The sequence below is a fragment of the Pteronotus mesoamericanus genome, unplaced genomic scaffold, assembly GCF_021234165.1.
Source record: "Pteronotus mesoamericanus isolate MK-2021 breed Mesoamerican mustached bat unplaced genomic scaffold, CSHL_Meso_final contig_42, whole genome shotgun sequence".
In the NCBI taxonomy this organism is placed as follows: domain Eukaryota; kingdom Metazoa; phylum Chordata; class Mammalia; order Chiroptera; family Mormoopidae; genus Pteronotus; species Pteronotus mesoamericanus.
The window spans coordinates 2,625,862-2,641,592 of NW_026555157.1; the positions used below are offsets into that span (position 1 = coordinate 2,625,862).

General features: G+C 35.9%; 1 pseudogene; it reads left to right on the plus strand.

Annotated features, from left to right (window-relative positions):
• The first annotated feature begins 6,224 nt into the window (after window positions 1-6,224).
• Window positions 6,225-6,782, plus strand: LOC129073624 (sorting nexin-3-like; annotated as a pseudogene).
• Window positions 6,783-15,731: the final 8,949 nt, after the last annotated feature.

Below are 15,731 nucleotides of genomic sequence, written 5' to 3' on the forward strand. Positions count from 1 at the left end.
GTTACAAATATTTACAGCATCTTCTGTTAGATGAACATTCTTATAAACCGAAAAAGGGAATCTTATGAACAGACCATGTAAAACACAAGACAATGTCAGAGGCTCCTAGCTGTGCTATTTTTTTCCTTAAATACAGTACTGAAAATGCCCATTAAACCCTTGTCATCCCAATCCATTCTGTTCACATTTTAACTCCCATTTTCTCTAAGTAGTCTATTCACCGATAGGAAATAGAAAGTAAAGGCCGCTTTGCGCTGGGTCTTCTTTCAGAAAGGAGCGTCAGAAAAAATGCTTACTACAAGTTAAAACCAGAAGTCAGTCTTTGGTCAGAGCAATGAGGTGACATTTTGATGCAAAACTTTGCTTGGTCGGTGATCTTTATAATTAGTACTTTCTGGGTATGGGATGAATTTTTTAAATATCTGGGTAACAATGGCAAGGGTGGGGGAAGGCCAGAGTATGACATCAAAAATAGCTATTTAAATATCTGTTATTACAACTACTATATAGATTTAAGAAGTGAAAATAACACAACAAAAATCCGTTTACAGTGCTGTATTAAGCTTGCCATAAGCAGCTTTCAATTATGACTATTACCACCAAGGTCATTGGACCAGACAAATATCCCTGTTCTCTGGAACACATGCCTCAGGTTACAAAAACTAAGATGATGACCACAAAGATTTACAGCAGCTCTGTTCTTGGACCTGCACAATGCTATATAATGAATATTATGCAATAAAGGCAAAAATGTGACTGAGACTTCATTTACTCAGTTACAATTCTTCACTTGTATGAATAGTCTGTGGGATAACATTCTTTTAAAACTATATAGTACATATTTCCTGAAAACCAGCATACTGATACTATCTTAGTTTTGAATAGGAAGAATAGGTCAATTAAGACTACTGAAGAAGGCACATAAACTTTGGTCCCGTTTAGTTTTTCTCCCTCTATAAAACCCCTGAAACTAATATTTCATTAATTTTCTATTTTTAAAACAATTCACAACTAACTGTTAGAATTTGCTCTGAAAAAAGACTGCAAATAGTCTTGTAGGTAACAACACAGCTCTTTTAAAAGATTGCTGAGTTATATTTTCTTTAAAGGAAAAGTTTTGTGCAATCTAAATTGTATTTCTTTTAGCACAATAGTAGAATATTTTAAGTCTGGCAGTTTTATTCTTGTTCACAGATCAAGACAAAGGAAAGGCTAAGAAAAATGCTTTTACGCATAGTCATGCCGTCTTTTTGGTTTTAAAAATAGCAGTACACATTAGGTTTTCTAAGAGATGGGCTAATAGCTTGGCAAACTTCCGTTTTTTAAGTGACACATGGTGGGGGGGGGCACATACTTTTGCGCTTGTCATCTTTTGTCCAAAAAATATTTAGTGGGAACAGAGGAGCAATTGCATGATAACATACTCAATGTATATATAAACATTGCTGTGTTAAGGACATGGAAGCTTTGCAAAATTTACATGAAACTGAACAGACATTCATGAGAGTTATTTCTAACCAACTGATGTAAAATCTATGATTACTATTGTACACAGACAAAGAAGGCATTGCTCTGCTCCCTTAAAGAATTAGGCAGGCAGAATTAGGCAAGCAGAAAGAAGTTATGTGTCTACAAACTGTGAGGTCTGCATCTTCCAACTACAGCCCCCCAAAAAATCAGAAACATTGTTACTACAAATAAATGATCATAATATTTAGTCTTAAAAAGAATTTAATAAGATACTGGGTAAACCTCTGAAATTCTTCAGTTATCAATTAAGATACTGGGTCATTTTTCTATTTGTATCATCTCCTTTTAATTTGAGGTTTGAATTTTTAATTGCTGTTGAAGGAAAAGACAAATTCTTGTTAGCAATTGCTTCTTCTCTGGATACTTACTCTTAGAAAGTCCATGTGTTCTAGTTGAAGAATTTTTGCCATTTATTTTTGACTGTTCAGCTATCACTTTATCTCAGTTTCTAATTTCAACTGTGTATTCTTTTTTCAATGAGATGCTACATAGTTCATTCAAAATGGGTGGAAGAGGTTGAATGGGAAGAGTTTGGCACTAAAATGTGAACACAGTCCTAAAGTCAACAACAACAAAACATATTGAAATAAAGCTTTATTCAAGATTTCAGCAGAATCAGGGATTTATGTTAAAAAAATTTGTTACAAAGTTAAGCAAGAAAAAAATCCTGTTCTAGATTGAAGATTCACAATTGGAAGCTTTGTTAGTCTGGTTTTGAAATATTCAAATGACATTTCTTTACTTATATTAGGTTTAACCTAGTATATCAATATTCAGTTTAGCCTTATAAAATTACTTATTTCATAATTAAAAATGATTGAATGTTATCAACATCATATGGTTTAACCTAATATTATTATAGTCACAGCTATTGAAAAAACTCTTAATGACAGGCTTCAATGATTATCTGCTGAATTAAATGGTGACAGTGGCCACATTTAGTGACTGTTATTTTTAATTAGTTTCAAAACAGACAAACTAATGTAGATACTATAGTGTTATCTATTATAGATACTATATTATCATAAATTAAGAGGTAAGCAGGGTTGACCAACCATCACTGACCTCCAAAGCTTTTTTTTGTAGTATTTACACAAACATTAAGGGATCAAGAAAATGTGGGGAAATGCTAGAATGGGAATAGAATTTCTACCTTTCTTTAGGAGGACTATATCTTCTGGAAGAAGAGATAGAAAGTCTAGTTGACAGATAAGCCAGGATCTCTTCCCTATTTGTATAGAAAATATCTAAGGCTATGTGGTGAGGGTGGGAAACTGTGCTTTCTTGTACTTCTGGAAACTGGGATCAAAGCACATTAATTTCAGGATATGGTGACAAGACCCTTATTGACAAAGAGGCTATGAAAATGTAGCTGTAAAAGATGAAAAAGTGATATTCAGTATAAAATTGGATAACAAGAGGAGGGTTCAACTCCAGCAATGACTTAGGTAGTTTCTGAGAACATAAAAAAAATTTGAACAAGTCATTACTAAAAATTTTTGAAGACATCAAAGAGCTACAAAGTAATTAGAATTTGTAGGACTAGGATCCAGTAAAAATTGGAAGCCAAGAGAAGTAAGCATGGTATTTGGATACACTTTTGATTTGGGGATGGCTGATGAACTATGTGAATATACTAAAAACCACTGAATTACACATTTTAAATGAGCAAATTGTACAGTATGTGAATCCTGTACAATGTGAATTGTACAGTATCTCCATGAAGCTAAAGAAACACTCGAAGCTTCAATTATCTCTGCAATGTTTCAAATATATAATCTAGCATTTAGTCAAAAATAAGTATAAATAAAAATCAACATTGACTGGAAACTATGACAGAAAAACGGATAATAGAAAGAGAAGATAGAGGTATTGAAATTCTCTGATAAATAATTTAAAATACATCTAATTTATTTATTTTATACATTTAATATAGTTGTAATTATAGTCTCAGGAAACGAGGAGAGGGAATGGGATAGAAACAATACTTGAAGAGATGATTGCCAACAATTTTCCAGAAGTGATGAAGACCATTAACCCACAAATTCAAGAATCTTGGGAAAACGCAAGCAAGACAAATACAAAAAATGCAACATCAAGGCACATAATAATAAAACTACTGTAAAAGGAAAATATCTTAAAAGCAGCAGAAGTGAGATGGGGAGATTTATTTCTTTCAAAGGACTAGCAATAAAACTAAAAGATATCTTTCCAGCAGAAGATTACCACTGTCAAAGTGATGAAGGAAAAAGAGCCTACCAAACTGGAATTAGGAATTCTATAAAAATGTTCTTCAGAAATTAAAACATTTTATGACTATTTTTTATTGACCATCTGCATACCTGAACTAAGAGGTAAAAAGTCTTTAGGCAGAAAAAAATGAAAGTTTGAAAATGAATAAAGAAATGAAAACCAACACAAAGGGTAAATCTAAAAATAAATTACAATAAATAACAGGAACAACAATAATATATTTTGGCATTTAAATATATAAACAATTAAAATGCACAAAAACCAGACCATAAAGGGTGAGAACTGATATACACTCATTGCATTATTTGGGAAGTAGCAAAAGTACTAAATTATCTTAGATTTTAATGTTGAGGATGTATGTTATACTCTCCAAGTCAACCACTTAAAGGAGCATAGAGAAATGTTTAGTTAACAAACTAGTGGGGGGAAATAAAATAAAAATAAAATAATTACTCTAAAAGAATTCAGGAAGAGAGAAAAAGAGAAAGATAATAGGTCAGATAATCTAAAATAAATAGTAAGATGGAAGATTAAGACCCAAATATATCAGTATTTACACTAAATATATAGGGTCAAAATCCTTTAGTTTTAAAAGACTATTAGGTGGAGTATTAAAAAAGTTATTTAAATTCTATAAGAAAATGTAATATATATGAATATATAAATATTTAAATTATTGTTTACATTTATAAATATATTTAAATTATTATTCAATTCCTTAAGAAAATCATACCCTGCTTAATTATGGCTTTGAAACAGATGAGACGGTTGACAGAGCTTGAGAGGAAGGTGGGCAAGCAGAAGTAAGCAGCTAAGTAAGATTTTCTATGTGGATGAAACAAAAAACAGGTGTAACCATGCTATTGATGGTTACAGAGGTAAATAGCAAAATAAATCTTCTGGGAGGAAAGAAATTATATTGGGAAGAGGAAAAGTTGCAGGAGGTGTAAATGAAACTAATTTTTATTGACTATGGCAGAAATTCAGTGTAAGGGAGAACAATTAAAAGTGTGCCATATAAGAATAGTTACCTCTGGAAGTAGGGCTGGATTAGAGAACATATTCATTACTTACTTCTTTAACCATGTGTGTGTATTATATGGATTTATGTTTTTAAAACTAGATGACTACACAAATACTTCTGGCAGTGAATTTTAAAGATAATTTTTTTTTGTTTTTGATTATTACTTCAACTTACATTCTTGTTTGACTGACAGAGGAACAATCTTCTCTTTGTTCTTTTTAGGATGATCTGTGTGCACAATCAGGTGTTGGAATATTAGGGACCTCACAGTCTCCAGAGAATGCTGCACATTTTAGTGAGAGTCACCGTGCCGTTTGGGTTCTGAGCAAGGTATCCCTCTGGCAGATTAATCAAGATTTATGATGGGAAAAGAGATCTTTGAGGAGCAGGTTTTCCCACAGCCAAGTAAATAAATCTAGGAAAATCTTCAGAGCCAAGATTGGATTGGAGTTCAGTTTTCAATTCAGTCATGGCAGAGGCAGACAGAAACAAAAAAAGGAAGGAAGAAAGAAAATTAAATATAAAAATATGTCACACAAGATTTCTATGATATTAAAGATGGATTTCCCAAAATTTGTATATAAAGTCAAAAAGTTGAAAATTTGTCCCTCTCAGACATGTCTCATCATAATTTAAAAAAACAAACTAAAAAACCTCACCATTCCATTTTTTATACCCACTATCCTCCAATTTAAGTGGAACAATTGGTATCTCCACATTCATTCAACATTAAAATTATATTATATAAAACACAATACTTTAAATTTATAGCAACATAATAAGGTAACACTATGACACTATCACCATCCCTTCAACATTTTGTTAATATGAAGTTTGGGAAATTGTTATTCTCTTAGAGCCTTCCTTGTCCCTCTTTTTCCTTCTCTACTATCTCTTTCTTTTTCCTCTTTTTCACAAATGAAAATCCTGTTGTGGTTCATGAATTTTACCCACTGAATTATAGTCAGTACAAAAGGGGTGAAAGGACAGAAGAACTAAATGCTTTGCCTGGTTCCGCACTGTGTGAAAATGGACAATTTATGTAACCATTACTGGCTTCTATTTTTTTCTTTCTGTATAATAAAGAAGGATTCTTTCTCTGGACCTTAACTATGATTTTGACTCTACATAAAAAATTTTATAAGAATTTATACAAAGAAACTCAAAACACTAATTTGAAGGAACATATGCACTCCTATGTTTACTGCAGCGTTATTTTCAATAGCAAAGATTTGGAAGCAGCCCAAGTGTTCATCAGTAGATGACTGGATAAAAAAGTTGTGGTACATTTACACAATGGAATACTATTTGGCTATAAAAAGAAGGAAATCTGGCAACCATTGTGGCAAGTCTGGTGTACCTGCAGTGGCCAGCAGCAGAAGCAGCATAGTTGGGATGTGGGAGCAGCAACTGCGAAATGGCGAAGACAGTGGCAGACACCCCATGGCCGATCACCAAGCCACAGAATCTGAATGACACCTATGCGCCACACAGCAACTTCTTTGAGAGCAATGTGAGCAACTCTCTGATCGTGGGGATTGGCCGGTCCGCTTCACCACCTATGAAATTAGAGTCAAGACAAGTCTGCCTATTTTCAAGCTGAAGGAATCTACTGTTAGAAGGAAAAACCGTGACTGTGAAGTGAATTTTAGAGAGAGAAAGTTTGCAGTTCCCCTACTCACTGGGAAAGCATTTTTGCATCAGCTTCTTTTCAGAGGAGATGATGGAATATTTGAAGAGAATTTCATGGAAGGAAAGCAGGAAGGAAGGGCTAGAGCAGTTTGTAAACAAGTTCATTGCTCATCCTCTGGCACAGAATGAACATTGTCTCCACATGTTTTTACAGGATGAAATAGTAGATAAAAGCTATACTCCATCTAAAATAAGACGTGCTGAAATTTGGCAAGGAGGGGCAAAAAAAAAAAAACCACCAAAAAACTTTTCTGTGACTATTAATGATTCGTATGCACAGTGAAGAAGTTCTAACTTTCAGCATGCTGCACAGAAACTAGTATACCATGCCTTTAGTATACTAGCACTCATATGCTCTGCTTTGTTTTGTTTTGTTTGGGCAGTTGACAAGAAGTTAACTTGCTTTAGTAAAAACCCCTCATTCCAGCCTTTCTATATAATACCTCTTCCTTGTTGTTTTAATGTGGCATACACTATAGCCTCACAAACTTGTTATTTCAGCATAATCTCCAATGTCCTAACTAAAGTTACTGACCTGGTCTTATTTGCACAGTTTCTGTGTTCTGTTTGCTTCTTGAATCTGAGAAACTAGCATATTCCTCTTATCCCTTTTCTAATATGTGATGTAACTTGACCTAATTTATGTGTAGGACCACTGCACCCTTGGTTGCCAGCAGCCCACATGTAAGATAAACACTTGTATGCACAAAGTATCTCCCTGCAGGCTTGTAATACCCTTCATATGGAAGATCAATGAGGGGAATCATTATATTTTGTATAAAAACAAAATCAAATTTACACACTAAAATCATTTGTCTAAAAATTTAAGAAGTTTTCAAAAAAAAAGTGCATTTCTGATATGAAAAAAAAGAAGGAAATTTTATCCTTTGCAGCAGCACGAATTGCCCTAGAGAGCATTATGCTCAGTAAAATGAGCCAGTCAGAGAAAGACAAATACCATGTGGTTTCACTCATATGTAGAGTCTAATAAACAAAATGAACAAGAAAAGTATAGGCAGGCTCATAGATAGAGAGCAGGCTGACCGCTCTGGTTCAGGGGGTCGGGGGGAAGGTTGGTGTGGAGGGATTGAGCAAAAAAGAAAAAGTTACGGATACGGACAACAGTGTGGTGACTGCCAGGGCAGGAGGGTCGGGAGAGGCGGTGGAGGGTAGGCCGGGGTTAAATGGTAATGGAAGGAGACTTGACTTGGGGTGATGAACACACAATACAGTGTATAGATGATGTGTTATAGAATTTGTGAACTTCAAACCTGTTTAATTTTGTTAACCAGTGTCACATCAATACACTCAATAAAAAAACCTCAAAAAAATTTTATACTTATAATGTTAAGGCAGCTATGTCCTTCATGGCTGCCAGGTGAGAAACTATTAAATAGGCATTTGTAGCAGCTTTCATCTTCATATGTCACTTCACAGAGTGTTATGAATGAGATATTGGGTTCAATGACCTTGCTGTGCAGTCAATCTATGTAGAGTAGAAGAATCTTTTCTCCATATTTCCTGCTATGCATGCCAATATTTCATGGCAAAGAGTCTTGGGTCTTCTGCTAGGTTATTTGCACAACATCTGCTGGAGTGGTTAAACTGCAGAAAATTGTCACATTTTCTCCTAATATAGATGCCTCTCTCTTTTTTTTTTATATATTTTATCCTTTGTGGAAAGTCTGAAAATAACATCCAGTATGAATTAAGAGAAATGTATTTTTATACTACCTTGGACTTATAACAGTACATAGCTGTTTTATAAGCATCTTTTTATTTGCCTCTCTTTCCCACTAAATAATGAACTAGCTTCTTTACCACTAATAAGTAATTTCTAAAAGTGTTTCTTGCAGATACCACCTAATCAATAAATATTTATTGAGTGCAAATACAGAGCGCCCAGAGACATATGAAAGTATGCTCAGCATCACTAACCATCAGAGAGATGCAAATAAAAACCACAATGAGATACCACTTCACTTCAGAATGGCCATGATAAACAAATCAACAAACAACAAGTGCTGATGAGGTTGTGGAGAAAAGGGAAGCCTAGAACACTGTTGGTGGGAATGTAGACTGGTGCAGCCACTGTGAAAAACAGCATGGAATTTCCTCAGAAAACTAAAAATGAAGTTGCCTTTTGACCCAGCAATTCCACTGCTGGGATTATACCCTAAGAATCCCAAAACACCAATTCAAAAGAACCTATGCACCCCAATGTTCATAGCAGCATAATTTGCAATAGCCAAATACTGGAACCAGCCTAAGTGCCCATCAGTAGATGATTGGATCAAAAAATTATGGTACATATACACAATGGAATACTATGTAGCAGAAAGAAAGGAACTCGTATCTTTCGTGAAAGCATGGATGGAACTGGAGAGCATTATACTAAGTGAAATAAGCCAGGTGGTGAAAGACAAATACCATATGGTCTCAGCTATAAGTGGAACCTAATCAACAAAACAAACGAGTGAGCACATGGAAATAAAGGACAAACTGACATTGACCAGAGGGGGATAACGGGGCAAAGAAGGGGAAGGGTGAAGTCAAGGATCATGTATAAAGGGCCCCTGGACAAAGTCAAACAGTGGGCAGGGGAGGGGGTGAGGATCGAAAGTGAAAGGTGAGGGATGGGCAGGGCAAGGGAGAGAAACATGGGGAAAATGGGGACAGCTGTAATTGAACAATAAAAAAATTTGAAACATAAATTAATAATCATAAGATGAGTAATGCTAAATTTGATTAATTTCTGGAAGCTAAGTGTGAACTATCTTGAGGGTAACAAACTCTGAGGGCTCCAGTCTTTGGGAGAAGGCAGAATTCCATAGGTTTGTTTTGTCAGCAGCCAAAACTCCATAGGTTTCATCTACAGGAACTCCAACAGGTTCTTACAGGAAAGGGCCAAGAGAAAAATCACCTCATATCTTTGTCAAAGATAGGGGAAAGTAACTCACTGTTGGTGTTTAGCTAGATATTGAGAAAGGAGGGCAAAAGAGACCTAGACATTGAGTCTAATAAACTGGGAAGCATAAGCCTATTTGCTTGCTAGCCAGGAAGCTGCATCTTCACACTCCAAGAGATTATAGCATTCCTCTGCCAAGAGGACTAACACTCCTGTCTTCCCCCCTCCGGTACCAGATAGATACCAGGTGGGAGCAGGGGAAGGCAGGCACATGGGCACTAGAAGTCAAAATGGCACGGAGGAGATACTTGACCAAAAGGCCTGTCAGTCTAGCCTGGGGAAAGAAGGTATTGGTTGGGAGGTAGGCCCATCTGAAGCCCACAAAAGCTTGGGAAGTTCACTGGTCATTTTGAAAAAAGGCACTCGTTTCAACTCAAACCCAAACTCCTGGTTTGAAGCTGTCTCTCTTGCTCGTGACCTGCACTCACATGGTGCACTGATGCACTTGCCTGTTTTCTCCAGGTGGCCCTACCAGCCACGTGTCCGTGGTTGTGAAATTCCACATGCAAACTCCAGGAGGAAGCCTGAAATGGACTACAGCTGGAAACACATGCTAAACTCACAGGGTGCTGGGCTGACTGTATTTTGATATGGAGCATAAACTCTGGGTAGTGGCCTTCGTCCTGGCCCAACTGAAGACAAGGTTGGACCTTCTCCATGGCGAGGTGATGGACATAGGACATTGGGAAGTCAGGAAGGGAACCCACTTAACTGTATATCATGAGTAAACCAAACTGCAGCGACACATCCTCCCGTGTGGGCCTCAGGAAATTCTTTTCCTTTAAATACCGCAAGATGCCCACTTCCACCTCTAACACAACCATTTAAAAATAAATCCAGTGCATCTGCCTTAAAAAGACCTCCTCTCCAGGGAAAAATACAGGGTCCAGCAGAAGTAAGGCTTGCTTGAGTATGGTTGGTAGGATAATAATATGGCTGTAATAGTTTAAAGTTTTAATTTGAACACTTCACCTGAAATGTCATATGGTGTGCTTAAGTGTGATATCGTTATGTTACAGAACTATATGCTTATGATTTTGTAATAAAAAAGGGGCATTGTTTGTGCTGCACCTTGTACTTTACCAGATCCTTATTCCATGTAAATAAGAGGACAATGACCCAATTCCAGTTCTCTTTAGATTTTCTGCCTGATCTAAGTGGGGAAAGGAGAAAAATAAAGGTAAAAAAGACTTGTGAAGGTCACAGCCAAGGGACACAGACTCACTAAAAGCGTGAGATTTAACCATAAAAATTTAAAATATTTCTCCTCCCCGATTCTTTACCACCACATCAATACGGCTCCAAGACAGTGAATGTGGATTACAGCTGAAATTGTTGCAAGGTTCAAACTCTAATTGAGTCTTAGGGAAATGCAGAAATAACAGGGGAGACACAAAGAAACTACAAGAATGTGAAGCTTTTGACACCCTGATCTACAGAAAATAGTAAATGCAGCCCAGCTCCCAGCCAGATTAACATAAAACCCATGCTAAAGCATATTTACCTTTGTTCTTGTTACCTAATGTATTGTATCTGGATTTCAACATAAAACTTACAAGGCATGCTAAAACCCAAGAATAAAAAAAATCTGAAGAGACAAAGTAAGCATTCAAGCCAAACTCAAATATAGTACAGATTTTGATTATCAGACAGGGAATTAAAAATAAATGGTTAGCATATTTAAAACTTTGGTAAAAAAAAGTTGACACGTGCAAGAACACATGGAGAATGTAAGTAAACAGGCTGCCAAAAATAACACAAAAGTAACTACTAACTTTCAAAGAGCTCATTTGCTTCTAGTAGGTTTGTGGTCTCCTTTCTATTCTGAGCTTCTTTGAATCATTTCAGAAGCAGTGCTGTTTATCTTTCTTTAGTTCTCCATTTACTAAGTCACTTTTTTAATTATACCCAACTTAAATGGCTTACTAGTTGCCAGCAACTTGGATAACTACATCACTGACTTGCAGAGTCAAACATAATGTTCTGGTCACTTAACTTCATAAAAGTAAGTCTAGTGCTTATCCACCATTGATCCCCAGCCTAATGCATCTTAGAGAGAAAATGAATAGTTATGTGCTCCTTGTACTCAGATGGGAAGTGTGAGGAGCTGGAGAATAGGATGGAGTGGAAAGCCCATGAAATTTGATGATAACATCTTCACTAACACTTGAAATATTTTATTTTCTATCTGAACACTAGTGCTGAAAGAAAAATGTTCAGGTCTACCAAAAGCTGTTACTCATTAAACACTTGCTCTGAAAGTTTGTTAAAAATGTCTTGCCCCATAATTTTGAACTTCCTTGTCTACCTAACCTTAGGTATATGCATAGAATCTTAGATCTATGCATCATATCGTTTACCTAAACATATCTGCTTGCTATTCTGTAGCTGTCACATCATTCATACACAGATTCTGAAACCTTTCCTGCTGAATTGAAGGAAATTTTAATTAACTTTTCTTTTTGGAGTGTTACTAACCATTCCCAGTCTTTTATGCCCTTTTATTTATGTACATAATAGATATGAAAGTAGTTTGTCCACAATGAGTAAGATTAAGTAAAAAGACTGCTCCACACAGAAGTAGGCTCAGTTTCTAAAACATTTTTCTCTTGGCATCTCATTCCCTATAATTCACCTCCTAGACAACTCAAGTAGAAATTTAAAATGATACTTACTAGTATCAATAAAATTATAAATTAAATGCTATTTGCATATTAAGGTGAACAATTTTAAAAAACAGACACAGATTACTTATGCCTACAAACTACTCTCTTTACATACTACTTTAAATAAGGAGAAAGCCCTCCTTGCTGGTGTTTTTTATCTCTATTTTTCTACTTTAAATTTCAACCCAGCCATGTACCTATTGGCATCATAACAGCTTCCCAAGAATGCCTTCTGCCCTCTGAGATCCTGGAAAGCAGTGCTCATTCACTCCTAGTTCACAGCCTATTGTAACATGAACAACCCATTTGAAAGTGAAAGTTGTATTACTCCTGCACTTCTGTTATTGGTAGTTTAATGTTTAGTGTCTTTGGATGATATGTTCTGTCTTACAAGTTACAGTAGTGATCTTTATCCAGAATCTCTGAGAATTACACTTAGCCAAACAGACCAAGGTTGGGACATTGAAGCCAGGACTAGGACTTGGGGCAATACTTTCCTCAGAGAAGCACAGCTAGGCTTACCTTTCGTGGAGTAAGATCATTAACCAGCCTCCATTACACATATACCTGCACATAACATCCGTTCCACACACAAATGCATACACACACAAAATCTCTGCACACAGGCCACATTTTGGGCAATAGCTTTCTCTTTTCCCCTTTGTCACTAATAAATCCCTATAAAAAATTACCTTCCCTTCTCACAACATTTCCTTCAGCTTCTGCCTCAGAGGAAGGAAAACTCTCCATTGGCCTGGATGGTTGCAGCTCCATTCCCCCAACCACAGCAGCATTCCTAGGGCTCTAGGTGTTAGCAGTCTTTCTTCCCTGTAATCCCCTAAAACAAACCTTCCCGCTATTTAAATTTCATCCTCTAAGCCCTCGCTCTAAGCTCCTACCCACATGAGAGCTATCACCTTGGGTAATGAAGCAGAGAAAACTCAGTTCCCAAAAGGAAAGGAAACTGATTCTATTAATCTATTACCTCTGGTGCTGGAAGCCATTCTGAATAAAGAAGTATTAGGATTAGATGCCTAGCGTCTGAGTCAGTGAGCAGCCCTGCTTCTGCACTGAAAAACAAGAAATTCTTCTTTCTAAAGATTCAGAAATCTTTCAAATTATTTAAAATTTATCTACCAAGCTTGAAACATACCAAACATCCTTAAACTGCATGATTAGAATATCCATGAAGACAATGTTATGTTACATGAATATAAGAAAATAATGGGTTTAGGTAACAGCATATCACTGGAGAGATATGAATTATTATTCATTTATAAATGATAAATATTGAAACCTAGAATAAAGTTAAAGCTAGTCTTTTATCATAAAACTCCCTTATATTCTTTCCCACCTCAAAACCACAGATTCTTTTTTTAATTACATTTTATTATGTATGCTATTACAATTGTCCTCACATTTCCCCCCTTTGTGTACCTCCACCCTGATCCCCAATCCAATCCCTGAATGGTTATCTATGTCCATGGATCACTCATATAGGTTCTTCGGCTAATTCTATCACCTACTTTCATCCAGTCTTTCCCTACCCCTTCCCTCCCACCACTGTCAGTCTGTTCTATGGACATAAGTCTTTGTTTCTATCCCAATATTTTGCTCACTAGTTTTGGTTCATTAGGTTCCACATAGAAGTGAGGTGATAGGGTATTTGTCTTTCACTGACTGGCTTGTTTCCCCTAGCTTAATATTCTCCAGATCCATCCATGTTGTTGCTCAAGGTAAGAGTTCCTTCTTTTCTACTGCTGTACAGCATTTCATTGTGTAAATGTACCAGAATTTTTTTATCCACTCTTCTACTGATGGGCATTTAGGCTATGTCCAGATCTTGGCTATTGTTAGTAATGCTACTATGAATGTAGAGATGCATGTATTCTTTTGAATTGGTGTTTCAGGATTGTTAGGATATATTTCCAGAAGTGGAATCACTGGGTCAAAAGGAAATTCCATGCTGTTTTCCACAGTGGCTGCACCAGTCTGCATTCCCACCATCGGTGCACTAGGGTTCCCTTTACTCCACATCCTCGCCAGCACTTCTTGTTTGTTGATTTATTGATGATGGCTATTCTGGCAGGTATGAGGTGATATCTCATTGTGGTTCTAATTTGCATTTCTCTGATGATTAGTGATGTTGATCATTTGTGCATATGCCCATGAGTCATTTATATGTTCTCTTTAGAGAAGTATCTATTCAGGTCCTTTACTAATTTTTTAATTTGGTAAATTTACCTTTACCTTATCTTTTTAATTGGATTGTTTGTCTTCCTGGTGTTAAGTTGTATAAGTTTTTTTATATATTTTGGAACTTAAACCCTTCATTGGCAAACATGTTCTCTCATACAGTACATTCCCTTTTCATTTTGATGATGGTTTCTTCAGCTGCGCAGAAGATTTTAAATTTGTGGTAGTCCCATTTGTTTATTTTCTCCTTTGTTTCCCTTGCCCTAGGAGATATATCTGGAAAAATAATGCTATGTGAGATATATGAATTTACTGCCGATGTTTTCTTCTTGTATTTTTATGGTTTAGAAACTTACATGTTAGTCATTCGTCCATTTTGATGTATTCTTGGGCATGGTGTAAGTTGGTGGTATAATTTCATTTTTTCTTTCACATGTACCAGTCCAGTTCTCCCAACCCACTTGTTTAGTAGACTGTCTTCACTCTATTGTATGCTAATGCCTCCTTTGTCACATGTTAAATAACCAAAAAGGCATGGGTTTATGTCTGGGCTCTCTGTTCTGTTCCATTGATCTATATGCCTGTTCTTATGCCAGCACCAGCCTGTTTTGATTACAGTGGCCATATAGTGTAGTTTGATATCAGGTATTATGATACCTCCAACTTTGTTCTTCATTCACAAGATAGCTGAGGCTGAATGGCATCTTTTTTTGTTTGTTTGTTTCCATATAAATTTTTGGAATCTTTGCTCTAGATCTGTGAAATATGTCACTGATATATTAACAAGAATTACATTGAATCTATAGCTTGCATTGGATAATATGGACATTTTAATGGTGTTAATTCTTCCAATCTATGAACATGATACATGCTTCCACTTATTTGTATCTTCCTCAATTTCTTTCTATAGCTTTTTGAGTACAGGTCTTTTACCTCCTTGGTTAAATATATTCCTAGGTACCTTATTTTTTTCTGTTGCAATAGTAAATGGAATTGTTTTCTTAGTACTCATTCTGATAGCTCATTATTGGTGTTTAAAAATGCCATTGATTTCTGAGTATTGATTTTGTATCCTGCTCCTTTGCCAAATTCATTTATTAGGTCTAGTAGGTTCTTTTTTTTTTGTGGTGTCTATAGTGTTTACCATGTACAATATCATATCATCTGCAAATGACAGTTTTACTTCTTTCTTTTCAATTTGGATGCCTTTTATTTCTTATTCGCGTCTGATTGCTATGGCTAGGACTTCCAGCACTATGTTGAATAAGAGAGGTGAAAGTAGAAATCCTTGTCTCGTTCCTGATCTTAAGGGAAACAATTCTAGTCACTTCCCATTGAGTATGATATTGACTATAGGTTTTTTATATATGGACTTTATTATGTTGAGATATGACCTCTCTAT